An 18302-nucleotide genomic window follows, 5' to 3' on the forward strand; every position below is an offset into this window, starting at 1 on the left:
CAAAGATGTTTGGGACTTAGAGAAAATTCCTAAAGGAGCCAAAATAGTAGGCTGTAAATGGGTCTACAAAATTTAGTATGACTCTAAAGGGAATATAGAAAAGTATAAAGCACGACTCGTGGCAAAAGGATTTACACAAAGAGAAGGGATAGATTACAATGAGACATTTTCTCCAGTCTCATGTAAGGGTTCCTTCAGAATCATAATGACATTAGTTGCTCATTTTGATTTAGAGTTACATCAAATGGATGTTAAGACGACATTTTTGAATGATGATTTAAAAGAAAATGTCCACATGAAACATCCTAAGGGTTTTATCATGGAAGGCAAGGAAAATATGGGATGCCGCCTGAAGAAATCCATTTATGGATTAAGACAAGCCTCTCGGCAATGGTATATAAAGTTTAATCAAATGATTAAAAGTTTTGGATTTAAAGAAAACATTGAGGATAATTGCATTTATGCAAAGTTTAAAAATAGGACATATATTTTCCTAATCTTGTATGTGGATGATATCCTGCTTGCTAGCAATGATGTTAGTCTACTACAAGAAACAAAGAAATACTTATCCTCAAATTTTGACATAACAGATCTTGATGAAGCATCATATGTTTTGGGCATAGAAATTCACTGAGATAGGAACAATGGAGTCTTAGGACTATCGCAGAAAGCATATTTAGAAAAGGTTCTTAAAAAGTGTAATATGCATGCGAGTAAAGCCACACCTGCTCCTATAGTCAAGGGCGATAGTTTTGGGAAATTCCAATGTCCCAAGAACCAGTACGAGATCGATCAAATGAAAGTAGTACCATATGCTTCGGCAGTTGGCAGCTTACAGTATGCACAACTGTGCACTCGCCCTGACTTAGCTTTTATCACCGGGGTACTCGGTAGATATCAAGAGAATCCAGACATGGATCACTGGAAGATGGTAAAGAAAGCATTGCGTTATGCGCAAGGCACGAAGGACTACATGCTAATATACAGGAGAAGTGATTCCCTAGAGATAAAAGGGTATTCAGACGCAGATTTTGCGAGGGACAGAGATAATAGAAAATTCACGTCAGGATACGTCTTCACTCTCGCTGGGGGAGCTATTTCGTGGAAAAGCTCCAAACAGTCGATAGTTGTATCATCCACGATGTATGCAGAATTCATAGCATGCTTCGAAGCCATGGGGCAGGCGATATGGCTAAAGAAATTTGTACCCGACTTGAAAGTGGTAGATTATATTCACAAACCACTAAAGATGTACTGCGACAACCAACCCGCGGTATTCTATCCTCACACAACAAGTCGAGTAATGCTGCCAAAACAATAGAGATAAGGTATTATGTTGTGAAAGATAAAATCCAGGATCAAACTATAAGTCTCGAGCATATAAGGACAAAGGATATGCTTGCGGATCCGCTACACTTAGCCGGCATGGGTTTAAGGGAAAGCCTTATGATTCCTGGATAGGCCCAAAAGGAACAGAATTTGTTTCTGAACAAAACGTATGTTGTAGCTGCATGATTCTATCGGCAATTAAGCTGTGACGATGAAACATGCTCTATGTACCAATATGTGACGAAACAAATAAACTAGAAAGTATAAGGTTAAAAGTAAAGTTGAGATCAAGGGGAAGAATGTTAGGTTGATCTCCACCTGATGGAGCCCAATGGCTCGACGGGCCCTTGACCCGTGCCCTGATCGGGGGCGCCCAACCAAACCATGGTTGGTGGGCCCCTGTCGCCGCGCTATATAAAGGGGTGAGAGAGTCGGCCGCACGCAACACGAGATTCACCGTGCGTCCAGAATCCCACCTACATCCCTACCGATCTAGGGTTAGCGTGATACAACGGGAAGCTCCACCACCGCCGCCATCTCTGTCCACATCGCCGCCGTCACCACACCATCATGGCCGGCGCTGGATCGAGCTCATCCGCACCTGGAGTAGGTAGGTTCACCGGATCTACTAGCCTACTCCGATCTAAGTTCCATCAAAAGCACGCAGTGGCCGCCCTTGCTGCCGCCTGGCGGAGCCGCCATGCCAGGCGGATCGATGTCGGCTTGCCGGCCAACTCGCCCGAGGTCTTCGACGATGAGGACGAGACCGCAATGGAGACGGGCTCCGACGACACCGCCCTGGCTCCCGCGCCTCCTGTGCACGCCGGCTTCACCATGGAGCAGGCGCAGGCGCACTACAATGCCGCCATGGCGGAGGTTCAGCTTGCGCCGACGCCTTTGTCAGCGTTGTGGCAGCGTGGGAGGAATAACGGTACAACATGTTACTCCTGGAGTAGCACCGGCTGGCGGAGGGCCAGATCTACGGCGAGCGAGCGAGCGAGGAGGCCGTGGCAGGCCCGAGCCTAAGGGTGTGCTACCTGTGCGCTTGCACAGGCCCCCCTCGCTTCAGGGGCCTCCAAATTTATACGCAACAATATATATACTAAGCTAAAAAATGTAACCTTTTGGGCCTCTTGGCCTGGTGTCCTGGACCTGGAGCAGCCCCGACTAGTCAACGCCTCATCCAATGATAAGATCGATCCGATGAAACAGAAAAAAAATCAGCAATCGATCGTCATCGACATGAGCGAAGCGACGAGGTGTCTCTTCGTCTATTCGTCTGGCACGGCGGCAGGTTAGGGTTCCTCCGATCCTTCCTTTCCTTCCTCACAAATCTCATGATTCCGTCCCAACTTCCAACACTGTAGGTCCTTTTCAGGATTCAAGAGGACAGTAGCAGCAGGAACGGCCGGGCAACAACCGACAGGGAGGACCTGAACTGAATCACCTGAAAGGCAAGGGAAGTTCAGGTCAATCTCCTGATCTTCGTTTTTTAAGCGTCGTCGCGTCAATACCTAGTAATCCTGCGAGCCCTTTACTTTGAATTTTGATTTCTGTCAGCTGTTTGATTCTTCCAAAATCTTACAGTTAATTTTAATATTCTTTTCATCTATTAGGTGTCTAGTATTGTAAGATCCAAGTCATGTCTGCATTTAGAAAACATGAATCTGGTTACAAAAAGCGTTTGAAGAAATAAAAAATAGAGGATTTAACTCTGTCTCAAAAAGGAGATATGGATAATTTTTTCATAAAAAAACCACAAGTGTCCTCCGATAATCAGTCACTTGATAGAGAGCATGCTCCGGATAATAATGTTGACAATGATCCTAGCCCTAGAGATGTCGAGATAGAGATAGAAAATAATGTTGAGAGTGAAGAAAATTGTGATGACATTGGGGCTAGTAATACTGATGGTAACTTGAATACTTCACCTACTGGAGAAGTTGGTGATTCTTTTCAGTTTGACATATTTGATCCAAGAAATTGGGATTCCCTTAATTCTAAGCAATTGATATTTTAGCACAAAAGGGCCCTCAAAGGGACACGCCATTTAAGAAAGGTCGTAAGGATAAATATAAAAGGAGGTTTCTGCACTATTCTACACTAGAATTCTATCGAATGGAGAGCATTGCGATAGGGATTGGCTTGTCTAATCTGAGGAACTCGATAAAGTATTTTGCTTCGGTTGTACTGTTTATGTACTTGTTTTCCTTAGTGAGATAAGGCCCATTTTAGAGTTTCGCACAGGGCCTCTGATTTTGTCGGCTCGGCCCTGGGCCGTGGCGTCCATGGCCATGACAAACCCCGACTTTGAAGCCAAGCAGTGTGCCATCTACGATACCGTCCGTGCTCAAGCTGCCGCTCATCGGGAAGCGTCTGCCAAGGAGGCGCTGTTGTAGACGATCGCGTAGGAGAACAATGCCAGCTGCGCCGCCGACGAACCATCAGGTGGCCCGGTGGGACAAGGACAACGCCGGCGCCACCATTTCCAGCGTGGACCTCGCGTCCACCGGCGACGGATAGGTCGCAGACACCTCAGAGGATGAGTAGGCCATGGGAGGTGTTAGGGCTTGGTGTCCCATGTGGGGCGATCTGTCCCTCATGTTCTACTCTTCCTCACCGGAGACTGGGTCTTCACTTCATCGGTTTTGTCGCCGGTGCTCATGAAGACGACGAATGGAGGACGACATAGGCTTGGACGCTGGGCGCCGCCTCCGTAGGATAGGTTTAGGGTCAGGTCTTTTTTTGTTCTAGATGTTCGAAATGTAATGAAATCCACCGTGTTTGTATGAAATCTGTCATGTTTGGATGAAATCCGTCTGAGTTTGCATGAATTTCATCTGGTTTGTTGAAAAGTTGTTTGAAATGTATGCGGCTAGCGTTTGATGACTATCTTCCGCATCTGTGTCCGCGGACTGATCCTCCCTGTCTGCAGATGGATGCGGGAGAAAATTTACGGTTTGCCGTTTAAGATGTGCCCTAGACATCCACTGTATGTTCGCCCCCCTCTTTTTGTCACCATGACAAATTTTCGACCGCACATTTAGTACTTACAAAAAATGCAACCAAAAGCATCAGAAGTTCAAATGCAACAAGTTTAGCAATCCACATCCATCAAATAAACAAAAGGACCGGATGTAAATCACTCTTTCTGCCCCTTCTTTTCTGGATACGTGCGACCTTTAGGTAAAAGTCGTTTTCTTCGTCACACCCTCACTTTGTCGCAAGCTTTCTCTCGTAGAGCTTCATCTTCCTCTTTTATTTTACCATTAACATGTTGAACCTCTCCGCCTTCTTTTTTCTCCTCGAGATCGTTGCGCTTGGCACATGTCTCCTCCTCCTTCGTCATCATGTCCTCCAACTTTTCCATCATTTATCCCCCTCGACCTCACCACATGGGTGCACGTTGCAACTCCTTCTCCAACTCCACCGGTCCAGTCATCAACATCTTCCCTTTTTGAGTTGCCGTTCTTGATGGAATTGGCAATGTCACTCAGCATTATCCTATAAAACCGTGTTAAGAGCGATCCATTACGGAAACCCTTAAATAATACAGAAAGCGGTGGAGGTAGGGGGGTTGTATGTTAGTGGAAATATATGGCTCTTAGCTAGTTTTTCTCTGCAAATTCTCATCACAATGAGGCCGCATGTCGAGATGCAAGGCTGTTTGCTAAATAAATTAAATGCAACAGCACTTAGAGCATATTCAATAGTTTGTTAGTTAGGGCATTCCCAATGCTTATATCTCAGGATGATTTCATAGGTAAAAATGTGATGTGACACCACATTTATAGAGGAAAGAGGTAAAACCATATCTTAATCTAGATATAGGTGGTGTTTGGTTCTCTAGTCCTATGACTTTTTCTAGTCCCTAGGATTTTTTGAAAAAGACTTCCAAGGAGGTGCTTCTAAGGACTTTTAGCAAAAAAGTCCCAAAAAGTCCCACCCTGTTTGTTTTTCTAGAGACTTTTTCTAGTCCCAACACAAAAAAGTCCCTGGAACCAAACACCCCCATAGATATTAGCACCAAATCCAAGACATCTCATAAATATTCTCTCAGAAAAGGCATTAAATGATGTTGTTTTAGAAAAAAACATGCATGCTATTTGTCCGTGAACACATTCGGATGCGTCAGACAGTGATGCTGGAGCCGGCCATCCAATCGTACATGCATACCTTTCAAAGTGAGTTTGAACAAACCGGACAATTTTCATGCAAACACGATGGAATTCAATGAAGTCCGGACATAATTTATATGAAACTAACAATATATTTCGTATGTTGACTTAAAACATATAAAAAACTAAACTAGCTTGTAGGGGACCGTGACCACGTACGTGTGGACGACCTGGTTATCATCATCGTCCGCGTGGTCCTCCAGGGATGGAAGGGCACGGCAGCCCTGCCTGGCAACCATCTTGCGCACGTAGAGGAGCCACTCGGCTTCCTCATGCGCCCTGCGGTGGGCCGCAATAACCAGCGCCGACCCTGGGGATTCTTGCCCTTGGCCCTGCCGGCGGTGGTCGTCTCATTGAGAGACGACTCCTTTTTGTATTTGATGAGCTCCCTGTAGCGTAACGCACTAAGGGCATTTACAATGCATGGCGCTAAGGTAGGCGCCAGGTTCAGAATCCTGGCCATTTTGGTCCGTTCTCAGCGTAATCTGGGAACTCGCCTGGCATCGATGTCATACTAGTCCTCGGGCGCCAGCCCAGCTTCCTGTTTTATTTTTATATATGTAGCGCTCGTGCATGGCTCTTAGCGATGGAAGAAGGGACTCTTAACCCAGGCGCTAGGAGTACAATACTATTTTATTGCCGATTAAGCGCCTGATTAGGAGTCTTTCATTGGAGATGCCCTAATTAAGTACTTTTGTATACTAGAAAATTTATTCCACCATCCGTCATCTATCTTTGTTGGGGACTTAGCTAGATCATCAACCAACAACTCATAATCCATCCATCTAGTAGAGTGTATCTAGTTTGCCCAATGGGGGATGAGAGACTGAACAAGCTTACTCTCTCATTCTACACTAGAACTTTTGCAAGGGTCATTGCGGTTCATATAGATATGATCTCTCTCTCTCATCCGTAAAACCTTACGAAATACTTTTAGGGCATCTCCAACACTGACCTGGCCTGGTATTCGTGCGCGGACATGGGAAGACCAGTCCGTGCACACTGATGTGGGAGCCCGCCATCTGGACTTGTATCATTTGGAATAGCCCCGAAGAAACTAGGTTTCATTTCTTTCAAATTTCCATTCAAGAATTTCTATCTATTTTCACTTTTTTGAGACATCTAAACATAAGGACGACTTTCTTGTTGAAACAAACATAAAGATGAATTAGTTCTCTTATTATGAACTATAGAATGGTCCTGCCAAAAAAGGAACCGTAGAATGAAAATCATCTTTTTTTAACACGGTACAGAGGCATGCACTCATGTATAGGCGCATACTCTCATCCCCGGGAACACACACCCTATCCCTATGAACACCTTCAAGAGACTGAGTTGGCGTATCATCTCGAGATTGATGAAATAACCAAAGGCGTTTCGTATTCGACAAGAACGTCTTCTCCCACTGAACGCGCATCGCCGAAAATTCTAAAATAAATTCAGAAATAAATGCGAGCTAATGGGCTAGGATACCACTGCTCACCCAACCATCAAATCATATATTGATTAGCACGGAAAGCATCTTCTAAACAACTAGGTGGTACTTACTTTGGAGCAACCTCAACACGGAGACCCATTTTGTCCATGGGCGTCCGTTTGGTTTCCCTTATCACTCTTTCATTACAACTACAAGTGAGTGTTACTGTCTTGTGCACATTCGGTTTCACTTATTACTCGAGGTTATAGTAATGTAACTGATGAGTTATGCATGCGTGAGCAGCTACCATTTTATTCTCGTAGAGATTAAGCTTGAGCGGGGAGAAGTAATCGTCTTAGACTCGAGACGAAAAGATCCACAGGAGTATGCGAACATGACTGAGATGCTCCAGAAGTAAGTTCAATCGATCATTATATCGCACCATATCGGCAACTTTATTCATTTCTTGATATCAAGTAATCATTTTCTTTGTCTGGCAGGGTTTGGAAAGAGTTCACCGCAATTTCTCCAGGACTGCCGACCGAGGTGCGATTTAAACACCCGAAAATAAGTACTACTACCTAGTTCCGCGCATCTCCCATTGATTCTAGCTAGTTTCATCAATACCATTTAGCATCCTTGCTTATCAGTTTGATTGACCTCTATTTCTCGTAAAGTGCTTGTGGCAGGAAGCCGGGAATGATTTTTGTGGATACCACATTTGCGAGTTCATCTACAACGCGACGACCTCTAATAAGCGGGGCTACTCTGAAAAACAATATGAAGTGTGTAAGAAAAATTATTCACAATTTATTTTATTACCATCATTTGTGTTGAGTTTCATTCATACACATGTATTGACCCTCTTCTTCAATTTAGATCTGGCAGATGCAGGATGAACTCCTAGCACATGATCGCATAATTCAAGAGGAAATCGCGGGATTCTTTCTTGACCACGTCATCAATAAAGCCGGAGAATACCATGTGGCACTTGACTTCAAATGTTAGGGATTGTAAGATATCTTATATTGTATATATGTAGCTAGTAGCATCGGATAGATATACAAAAACTTGTTGTTCGATCAATCTCTCGGAGAAGGAGAAGGTCGATCACTTCTCTCTGTATATGTTCATGACGATCTTGTGTACTTAATGCTTTCCTTCATTTGCTTACTAGCTAGCGTGTCGCGAGTTATCTCTATACGTATAGTACGTAGCGTTGACCAAGCACAGAGATAAGAGAGGTCACTTCTCTCTATTAGCTAGCTAACACAATATATGAGACCCCTAAATTAACCCTCCAAAACCTCCTCCCCCCCCCCCCCCCCCCCCCCTAATTAAAAAAAAAACAAAAACCACAGTCCCTAAACTGCTGACGCGTGGATGCTTTTTGGTCCCGGTTGGTGCCTTCCTGCCTGGGCTCACCGCAGCGGCCACGTGAAGCCCTATCTGTCCCGGTTCATAAGCGAGACAAATGGACCTTTTACTACTGGTGCAAGGTATTGGACTTTAGTCCCGATTTCAGAATGGAGACAAATTGGTCTCTGAAAACGAGACAAATGGACCTTTTTTTACTGGTGCAAGGTCCCGCGGCCTGCCGATCCTACCCCAAGCCACTTTGCAGTGGCCACCGTGACATTCCTCTTGCCCTTTCCATAGCCAGGCACGGCGAGCATGATCAATGGCACGACGCGCCAAGGTCGGCAACACGCCGCGCGCTGCACTGTCTCGTCGTTGAAATAGTGCTGCAACATGCATGCCTGGCAAAATGCAGGCGCATGCTAGCTACAGTAGGTTTATTATTAGTTGGTTAGTTGGTCGATGTATGGATCCATCTGTACATGTGTACGACGATAATTTGTCGTACTAGCTGTATCTAGTCTCGAGCATATGCGTGCATATGGACCCGGCTGAGGGCCTAGCCAAGCTACCTAGCAACTGCATGCACCACATAAGTTCGTGAGTGTGAAACCAAGGTATGTACGTTACGTAGGTACAGTTTGATGGTAGATGTTTGTGCACAGTGTGATGCTAAGGTAAGGGTACGTATAGGATTATTAGGTCCTTTAGTCTTTGGATCGGATCTATTTCGGGCAACATGGACGAGCTAGCCATAATTAGCTTTGTCCGGTCAAATTAAAGTAGAGGACAAGCAGCTAGCCGGCGATCAAGTCGCAACGCCCCGATCACGTGGGATAGCCAGCTAAATACAAAATCCAACTCGAGCTAATATAAGGCATCGCCTTCCGTGCATATATACCTGCATCCCCAGCACTGCATTGCACTGCTTGCTACTAGTCGCTACGTACGTGGATCACCGGCGGCCATGTAGCAAGTCTCCGATTAACGCCGGCCACCGGCACCGGCACCCGCCTGTACATGAGGTGACATGCATGCGTCGTACGGACACGGACATGCCCAGCATCAACGTGAAGCTCACGTGGGCGCTCGTACGGGGATCCATCACATTTGTCTCATTTCCTCGGAGGTACCACACCGAAGGACATCAGCGCCAGTGTCCCAGCTTGATGAGTGTGGTGTCCCTTCACTGCGCAGGCGGATGCGTATGGACGGATGGACGACCATGGAGACACGTACGTACGGTGGCTTTACGTCCGTCTCATCCATTCAAAATTATGTTCGTGCTGACAGGTGACAATTCAGCCGATGGCCAGGCGGACGCAAATCCATACTAAGAGCCCAGGTCTCCAATCTCCAGTTAATCAGCGGCAAGAGGGACGCGAATTTACTGCTCGCGAGCACAATTGCACCCAGATGAACAGTAGCACCAAAAAACATTAAAAATAGTTTAAAAAATTCTGATTTCTTTGTGTGACAAACTTTCACAAATGTTCTAAGCGCTTGCAAAGTTTTTTCGTGGAATCACATTCATGGATGCCGTGCAAAAAAAATCGATGCTCCAAAAATGCTACTTTTGAAAGCATTTTGGAGCACTGATTTCGTTTTTTATTTTGCCACGACTTCCACGGATTTGATTTCATCATGAAACTTTGCGAGCACATATAACATTTTTCAAAATTTTCCACAAAGAAAAATAGAATTTTTTGAACTTTTTTCCATGCTTTTCATTGTTACTGTTCATCGCAAGCTCATTTGAGTCGCGAACAGAAGGGGACATCCGCAGCCAGAGGAGAACACTGGATTGCTAAATATATCAGCCTGGCAATGTTGCACCCACGGTACTTATAATATAGCAAGATGTAACATGTCTTTTGGGTGTCTTTTCTTAAAAAAAAGTATAGTATGGTTTAAACTTTTTTCGTTTTGGTATTTTCAGTAAGTAGTAGGTTATGGGCTGTTACCGGTTCTCCCGTTCCCTCCCAGGAAACTATCTTATTGCCTGAAAAAAATTCAATAAATTCTTGGCGGGTTTTTTCTATAGACTAGATCTTTTAGTAAAATTTCATTTGAAAGAATCCTAAATTTTAATTATTTTGGAACGGAGGGAGTAACTGCCACCTAAGTTCAAGCTGGCAAACATCAGCGGTAGCATTTCCATGCGAAAAAAAAGAGTGGCCTTTGATATCACAAAGTTGTCTGTCTCCTGTAAGTCTAATTGTTTGTTAGAAGGTGACGTTATATCCAGTGTGACGTGGGTGTAAGGGATGGTTATAATAACACTTCTTGATTAATACTAGCAAACATGCCCGTGCGTTGCAACGGGAGAGTAAAATTTTTTATGCGAGCCAATATTGTCATTTCGATTCAATTTTGGTTCCGATTCGTAATATTACTGACGTGCACCTACGGCCGGACTCAGATAGCAACCAGTTGGTGCCGTTCGACACTAAGGAGGCTGCATCTATAAATTAAGTCTTTTTTCAGAAAGTCTATATGTGTCACTGTCACATGTAGAGGATAAAACATAAATTAAGATCATACGTATCGGTTTCGATATTAACATTCATGACTATCACAATTTTTTTTGTATATTTTCAAAATAAATCTTCATGTACTTCCAATGTTCATGAATTTTATAAGTGTATGTATGTGCTATAAATTATTTTTGTGTATTCATTATAAAAAAAGAATTATGTACTCCGTTGGTAAGTACGCGTGTGGATTTCACCCAAAAAATATATACGTAGGGCCTTCTATAATGGGACATGTACAAAGAGAGAAGCTGGTGTAAGTACAACATGCCTACAGATTGTAATTGATTCATTATAATCATTTTCCTCAATCGCTCCTTGCCAAGCAGCATAGAGCAATGCATGCGGCATGTTCATTTGCAATACGAGTCCACGCCGGTACCAAATAATGGCAGATCATGTGCCATTGATTTAGGTTGCACCCTAAATAATTTTTTTAATAGTTAAGAGATAAAAATAACATCATATCTAGATTCTACTCATTTTCCTAATCAAATTTCCTATATGATATGTTGAAATTGGAGTTAGGGTTTAAGAGATATGATTATTTTGAAAAATATTGAGAGTTATGTACAAAAAGCGATTTGTCTTGACTTTATGATGGGCTGCGGGTTGACTTCAAGAAACTATATGGCTTTTTTGCAAAACTATGCAACATCAATCCGAACTTTATTATTAGATAGAGATACCATGGGTTTAGAAAAATACACATGAAAAATAACCTTTGTGGGTTGTGAAAATAACAGGAAAAAAACTTGTCGTGACTCGTGAGACTGAATCATTTGTGTAGCACGGGGCACTTTTAGCTGTCATTTTTTATGGCCGTCGTGCAGGCAGCTAATTAGACACATCTCGTGAATGCCATATGGGCGAAGAGACGGCAGCCTATCAGTCATTCACTCCAGGTCTCTTGTCTTGTGCTGGGTTTACACGCAAAGAGAGTGGATAGCGGGTGCGTGACAAAGCAGTTACTATGGCCCACACTGGTTACGGATAGGATTCCTAGCTGGCTAACACTTTTCTCTGTTGGAGTAATTCTACGGTCGGCACCTTTTTTCACCCGTCATTTTCGATCGATGCCTACAGCCAGCCTAGTGCATATCATGTCATGTGCAGGAACTTAATTAGACACGTCTTCTCCCCCTAGCTTTACTGGAGGAGGCAAATCCTCGTACCCTGATTTCACACTCGACAAAGTAACCTTGATGCGTTCACCGGACATCGGCTGGCCTTGGAACGTGAGTTCCAAGGGCTTGGTTATCACCGTCTTTCCCACGTTCAACTTCTGGCCTTTGATTAAGTAGAGTACGATGCAAGGCGTTTCGTCGACCTGCAAAGACATGTCTGCGGCGCAAAACATCCAAAAGGTAACGAAAATAAAATGTTCTAGACATATGTTGCACTAGTAGAAAATAGGGCTTTGGTTGGGGCCTGGCCAGCCCATTAGTCCCGGTTCAGTCACGAACCGGGACCCATTGGGAGCATACGTCCCGGTTCATGCGCCAGGGGGCCGGCCGGACCTCGGGAGGAATTTGTCCCGGTTCGTGTGGACCCATTTGTCCCGGTTCTAGGCACGAACCGGGACCAATGATCCTCGCTCCTGGCCCACAGCCATTGGTCCCGGTTTGTGTCTAGAACCGGGACAGAAGGGGGGCCTTTAGTCCCGGTTCCAGCCATGAATCGGGACCAATGAGGTGGCTATATATAACTCTCACCCGCGAGTAGTGCACTCCAGTGCTCTGTTTTTTTGGCCGGGGAGGGGAGAGCTTTGTGGTGCTCTAGCTCACCTCCTATGCACATGAGGTGTTCGATGAAATGCCCGGGCCAGACTAGTTAAGCTTTGTCCTCTCGAAGCTCGACCTCCAAACTCCATTTTCCCCGAGATTTGTCTAGGTTTAGCGGTCCGTCACGTCCCGTCCCCGTCTTCACCGCCGTCGATCGCCCGCGCCGATCTCGTCGCTGGCACCATCGTGGTGAGCCTCTTGTTTATATTTTCTTTCTGAAAGAAAAAAGTTCTTACTTTAGATAGATACTTGTCTATTTTTCTTACTTTTATTATAGCTTGTTATTATAGTGCGATGGTTTTGGTATCCACCCCCGTCGGCCCTCGTCCTGGCTATGATTCGGATGTGGTATATATTATCTTTTATAACTATTTGGTTCATTTATTGTTTATGACAATTATGCCGACCAACGTGACATATATTTTATTTATCTAGGAGGTATGTGAACCGGAAATTCCAACCGACCCTACTGTTGAGAGGTTAAATTTAGTTGAAGAAGAAAAAAATTACTTGAAGGAAAAAAATAATAAAATTGAGGAGGAGAAGATGATATTGGAGTTGCATGTTGCGGATGTCGTCGATGATCACAAGATCAAGATGGATGCAATGCGTTTGAAGATTAGAAATATTAGAAAATATGCCATTCATACCGAGGCTTGGTATCATTATGCCGTTGAATCAATTGTTACCTTGGTTGTGGCTATGATCTCATTTGTTGTTGCATTGAAAGGTTTTACATAGTTTCAATGTATTGTTTAATTAGATGCTCTGGAGAGCTATATGTTGTTCAATGAGAACTATGTATGTACTTTGGTTTTAATGTGATGATGAACTTCTATTAATTTGGTCACTTATCTATCCATGTGAATCTATAATGGTTTTTGACACACATAATTATATATAATGCACGCAGATGAACCAGCAATGGATGTACGGTGACAGACACACCTCCGAGTACATTAAGGGCCTGCATAATTTTCTCGAAGTGGCTGAGGCAAACAAGCAGAATGGTTTTATGTGTTGTCTATGCCCTATATGTGGGAATATGAAGTCTTACTCTGGCCGGAAAATCCTTCACACCCACCTGCTTTATAAGCGTTTCATGCCACACTATAATGTTCGGACCAAGCACGAAGAATTAGGGGTTATGATGGAAGACAACGAAGAAGAAGAGGACGATGACAACTATGTGCCCCCTGAATACGGTGATGCTGCAACGGGGGAAGCTGCCGAATATCTAGAGGAACCAGACGATGTGCCCGATGATGATGATCTCCGCCGGGTCATTGTTGATGCAAGGACACAGTGGGAAAGTCAAAAGGAGAAGCTGAAGTTCGATCGCATGTTAGAGCATCACAAAAAAGGGTTGTACCCCAATTGTGAAGATGGCAACACAAAGCTCGGTACCGTACTGGAATTGCTGTAGTGGAAGGAAGAGAATGTTGTGCCTAACAAAGGATTGATAAGCTACTGAAAATATTGAAGAAGAAGCTTCCAAAGGATAACGAATTTCCCGACAGTACGTACGCAACAAAGAAGGTCGTATGCCCTCTAGGATTGGAGGTGCTGAAGATACATGCATGCCCTAATGACTGCATCCTCTACCGCGGTGCGTATGAGGATTTGAAAGGTTGCCCGGTATGCGGTGCATTGCGGTATAAGATCAGACAAGATGACCCTGGTGATATTGACGGCGAGCCCCCTAGGAAGAGGGTTCCTGCGAAGGTGATGTGATATGCTCCTAAAATACCATGGTTGAAACGTTTGTTCAGAAATGAAGAGGATGCCAAGTTGATGCGATGGCACAGAGAGGACCATAAGAAAGACGGGAAGTTGAGAGCACCAGCTGACAGGTCACAATGGAGAAAAATCGAGAGAAAGTACTGGGCCGAGTTTGCAGGTGACCCAAGGAACGTATGGTTTGGTTTAAGCGTGGATGGCACTAATCCTTTCGGGGAGCAGAGCAGCAATCGCAACACCTGGCCCGTGACTCTATGTATGTATAATCTTCCTCCTTGGATGTGCATGAAGTGGAAGTTCATTATGATGACAGTTCTCATCCAAGGCCATAAGCAACCCGGCAATGACATTGATGTGTACCTAAGGCCATTACTTGAAGAACTTTTACAACTGTGGAATGGAAACGGTGTATGTGTGTGGGATGAGCACAAATAGGAGGAATTTAACCTACACGTGTTGCTATTTGTAACCATCAACGATTGACCCACTCTCAGTAACCTTTCAGGATAGACAAACAAGGCATACCACGCATGCATGCACTGTTTAGCTGACACCGAAAGTATATACCTAGACAAATGCAGTAAGAATGTGTACCTGGGCCATCGTCGATTTCTTCCGACCAACCATCAATGCCGAAAGAAAGGCAAGCATTTCAAAGGCGAGGCAGATCACCAGAAGAAGCCCGCCATGCTATGGTCAATGATTTACACGTAATCTTTGGAAAGGGTCCTGGCGGACTATCTGTTCCGAATGACGCTGAGGGACGCGCACCCATGTGGAAGAAGAAATCTATATTTTGGGACCTACCCTACTGGAAAGACCTAGATGTCTGCTCTTCAATCAACGTGATGCACGTGATGAAGAACCTTTGCGTGAACCTGCTACGCTTCTTAGGCTTGTATGGGAAGAAAAAAGATACACCGGAGGCACGGGAGGACCTGCAACATTTGCACGAAAAAGACGGCATGCCTCCAAAGCAGTATGAAGGTCCTGCCAGCTACGCTCTTGATACGTCTCCAACGTATCTATAGTTTTTGATTCTTCCATGCTATTATATTATCTGTTTTGGATGTTTAATGGGCTTTAATATACCTTTTTATATTATTTTTTGGGACTAACCTATTAACCAAAGGCCCAGTCCAAATTGTTTTTTTTTTGCCTATTTCAGTGTTTTGCAGAAAAGGAATATCAAACGGAATGAAACCTTCGGGAGAGTTATTTTTGAAACAAACGTGATCCAGGAGACTTGGAGTGGACATCAAGAAAGAAGCGAGGAGCCCATGAGGCAGGAGGGTGCGCCCAAGGGGGTAGGCGAGCCCCCCACCCTCGTGGGCCCCTTGCAGCTCCACCGACATACTTCTTCCTCCTATATATACCCATATACCCCGAAAACATCCAGGAGCACCACGAAACCCTATTTCCACCACTGCAACCTTCTGTACCCAAGAGATCCCATCTTGGGGCCTTTTCCGGCGCTCTGTCGGAGGGGGAATCGATCACGGAGGGCTTCTACATCAACACCATAGCCTCTCCGATGATGTGTGCATAGTTTAGAACAGACCTTCAGGTCCATCGTTATTAGATAGATGGCTTCTTCTCTCTCTTTGGATCTCAATACAAAGTATTCCTCGATTCTCTTGGAGATCTATTGGATGTAATTCTTTTTGCGGTGTGTTTATCGAGATCCAATGAATTGTGGGTTTATGATCAAGATTATCTATGAACAATATTTGATTATTCTCTGAAATCTTTTATACATGATTTAAACATCTTTGCAAGTCTCTTCGAATTATCAGTTTTGTTTGGCCTACTAGATTGATCTTTCTTGCAATGGAAGAAGTGCTTAGCTTTGGGTTCAATCTTGTGGTGTCGTTTCCTAGTGACAGCAGGGGCAGCAAGGCACATATTGTATTGTTGCCATCGAGGATAAAAAATGAGGTTTATATCATATTGCTTGAGTTTATCCCTCTACATCATGTCATCTTGCCTAATGCGTTGCTCTATTCTTATGAATTTAATACTCTGGATGCATGCTGGATAGCCGTCGATGTGTGGATTAATAGTAGTAGATGCAGAATCATTTCGATCTACTTGTCGCGGACGTGATGCCTATATACATGATCATGACTAGATATTCTCATAACTATGCGCTTTTCTATCCATTGCTCGCTAGTAATTTGTTCACCCATCGTAGAATTTGCTATCTTGAGAGAAGCCACTAGTGAAACCTATGGCCCCCCGGGTCTATCATCCATCATATTATTTTCCTATCAACTTGCTATTTCTATTTTGTAATCTTTATTTTCCAATCTATACAAAAAAATACCAAAAATATTTATCTTATTATTTTTATCAGATCTCACTTTCATAGGTGACCGTGAAGGGATTGACAACCCCTTTATCGCGTTGGTTGCGTGGTTCTTGTTTGTTTGTGCAGGTACGAGGGACGTGCGTGTAGTCTCCTACTGGATTGATACCTTGGTTCTCAAAAACTCAGGGAAATACTTACGCTACTGCTGCATCACCCTTTCCTCTTTAAGGGAAAACCAATGTAAGCTCAAGAGGTAGCAAGAAGGATTTTTGGCGCCATTGTCAGTGTAACATCCCAAATTTTCAATTGGGAATGTTACACATAGATCATTCTTGCATATCATATTTTATTGCATTTCATCTCTCGATCCTCGAAATCCTAAGCAACTCAAGGACCCTCAGAGAGAGTTGGGGATTTCCCATATTTCATATTTGATTTATATCAAATGCTGAATCGAGGATTTTGGTCTTAATTATTTTTCTCTCCGAAAATATTTCATATTAATATATGAAAGGAGATAATATGACTTCTCGAAAATAAATGGAATATTAGAGGAAAAATATTAAAATCAAATTTTGCTTTTATTTGTAGTTTTGGTTGCATTAGAAAAATTGCATGTTTTCAAAAATTGCATTTTAGGGCCAAGAAAATGTTCATCTCGTTCTAAATATTTTATTTAGACGAAGAAAATTTGTTTTTACATTTTTAGAATTTTATTTTATTTTCTAGGATTTTTCTGAGTTTCGGCGGAATTGTTTTAAAAAAAACGCGCCTAGGCCTAGCTGGGCCGAAGCCCAGCACCGGCCCACCTCGCCCCCGCGCCGCCATCTCCTAGCGGGACTGCGCTGCCGTCGCCGCCGACAGGGAGTCCGGCTCGGACTCCTGTTCCCAAGGCACCTCCGCCCCGCCCCTTTTAAAGCCGCACCCCCCCGTCGTCCTTGGAGCCCCACCCCGGCGCGAGCCGCCGCCGAAGCCGCCGCCGCCCACCGCTGCCGCCGAGCCGCTCCCACCGACGCCTTCGCCGTGAGTCGCCGCCCCTCGCCAGAGCCCCGCCACGTCGGACCTCGCAGGAGGTTAGCGCCGTTCGGTTTTTTTAGAAAACCGGATCAGTTTTCGTTAGAAAACCCTAGCCGTTTTTTTCGGTTCGCCAGTTTTCTTTTCGGTTTTTCTTTTTAGCGGACGTTCGTTTTAACGAATGATTTTCGCCCGTTAGTTATAGATAACGAATGCTCATTTGTTAGCATGTTCGTCAGTTTTCTTTTATCGGTTTAATCCGCGATTATTTCTGATCGCGATTTCTGATCCGATTTTCATTTTAGTTTTTCTTTTCGCTCGTTAGTCAGAATCAGGCGATTCAAGCGCCTAGATCTTCGTCTCGAGACCCTCTTTTCGTTTAACCAACTTGCACAAGTTTTTGCAACTATAAAATTTCACCTAGGTCCATATTAGTAAACGGATCTTGTTTCTTTCGCCGTTTGAGTTTTGTTGCTCTGTTTGATTCGTTTCTTTTTGCAAACTTGAGTTCTTAAGTTGAACTTTATGGTTAGATCTTCTTATTTGAGATTTACCCGTGTCTCTTAGCGTGTTATTTGGAGTCTCTAAGTTTGCCATTGATATGTGGTCTAGTTGTTGGAAAAATTTACAAATATA

Source organism: Triticum aestivum, chromosome 5A (genome assembly GCF_018294505.1).
Source record: "Triticum aestivum cultivar Chinese Spring chromosome 5A, IWGSC CS RefSeq v2.1, whole genome shotgun sequence".
In the NCBI taxonomy this organism is placed as follows: Eukaryota; Viridiplantae; Streptophyta; class Magnoliopsida; order Poales; family Poaceae; genus Triticum; species Triticum aestivum.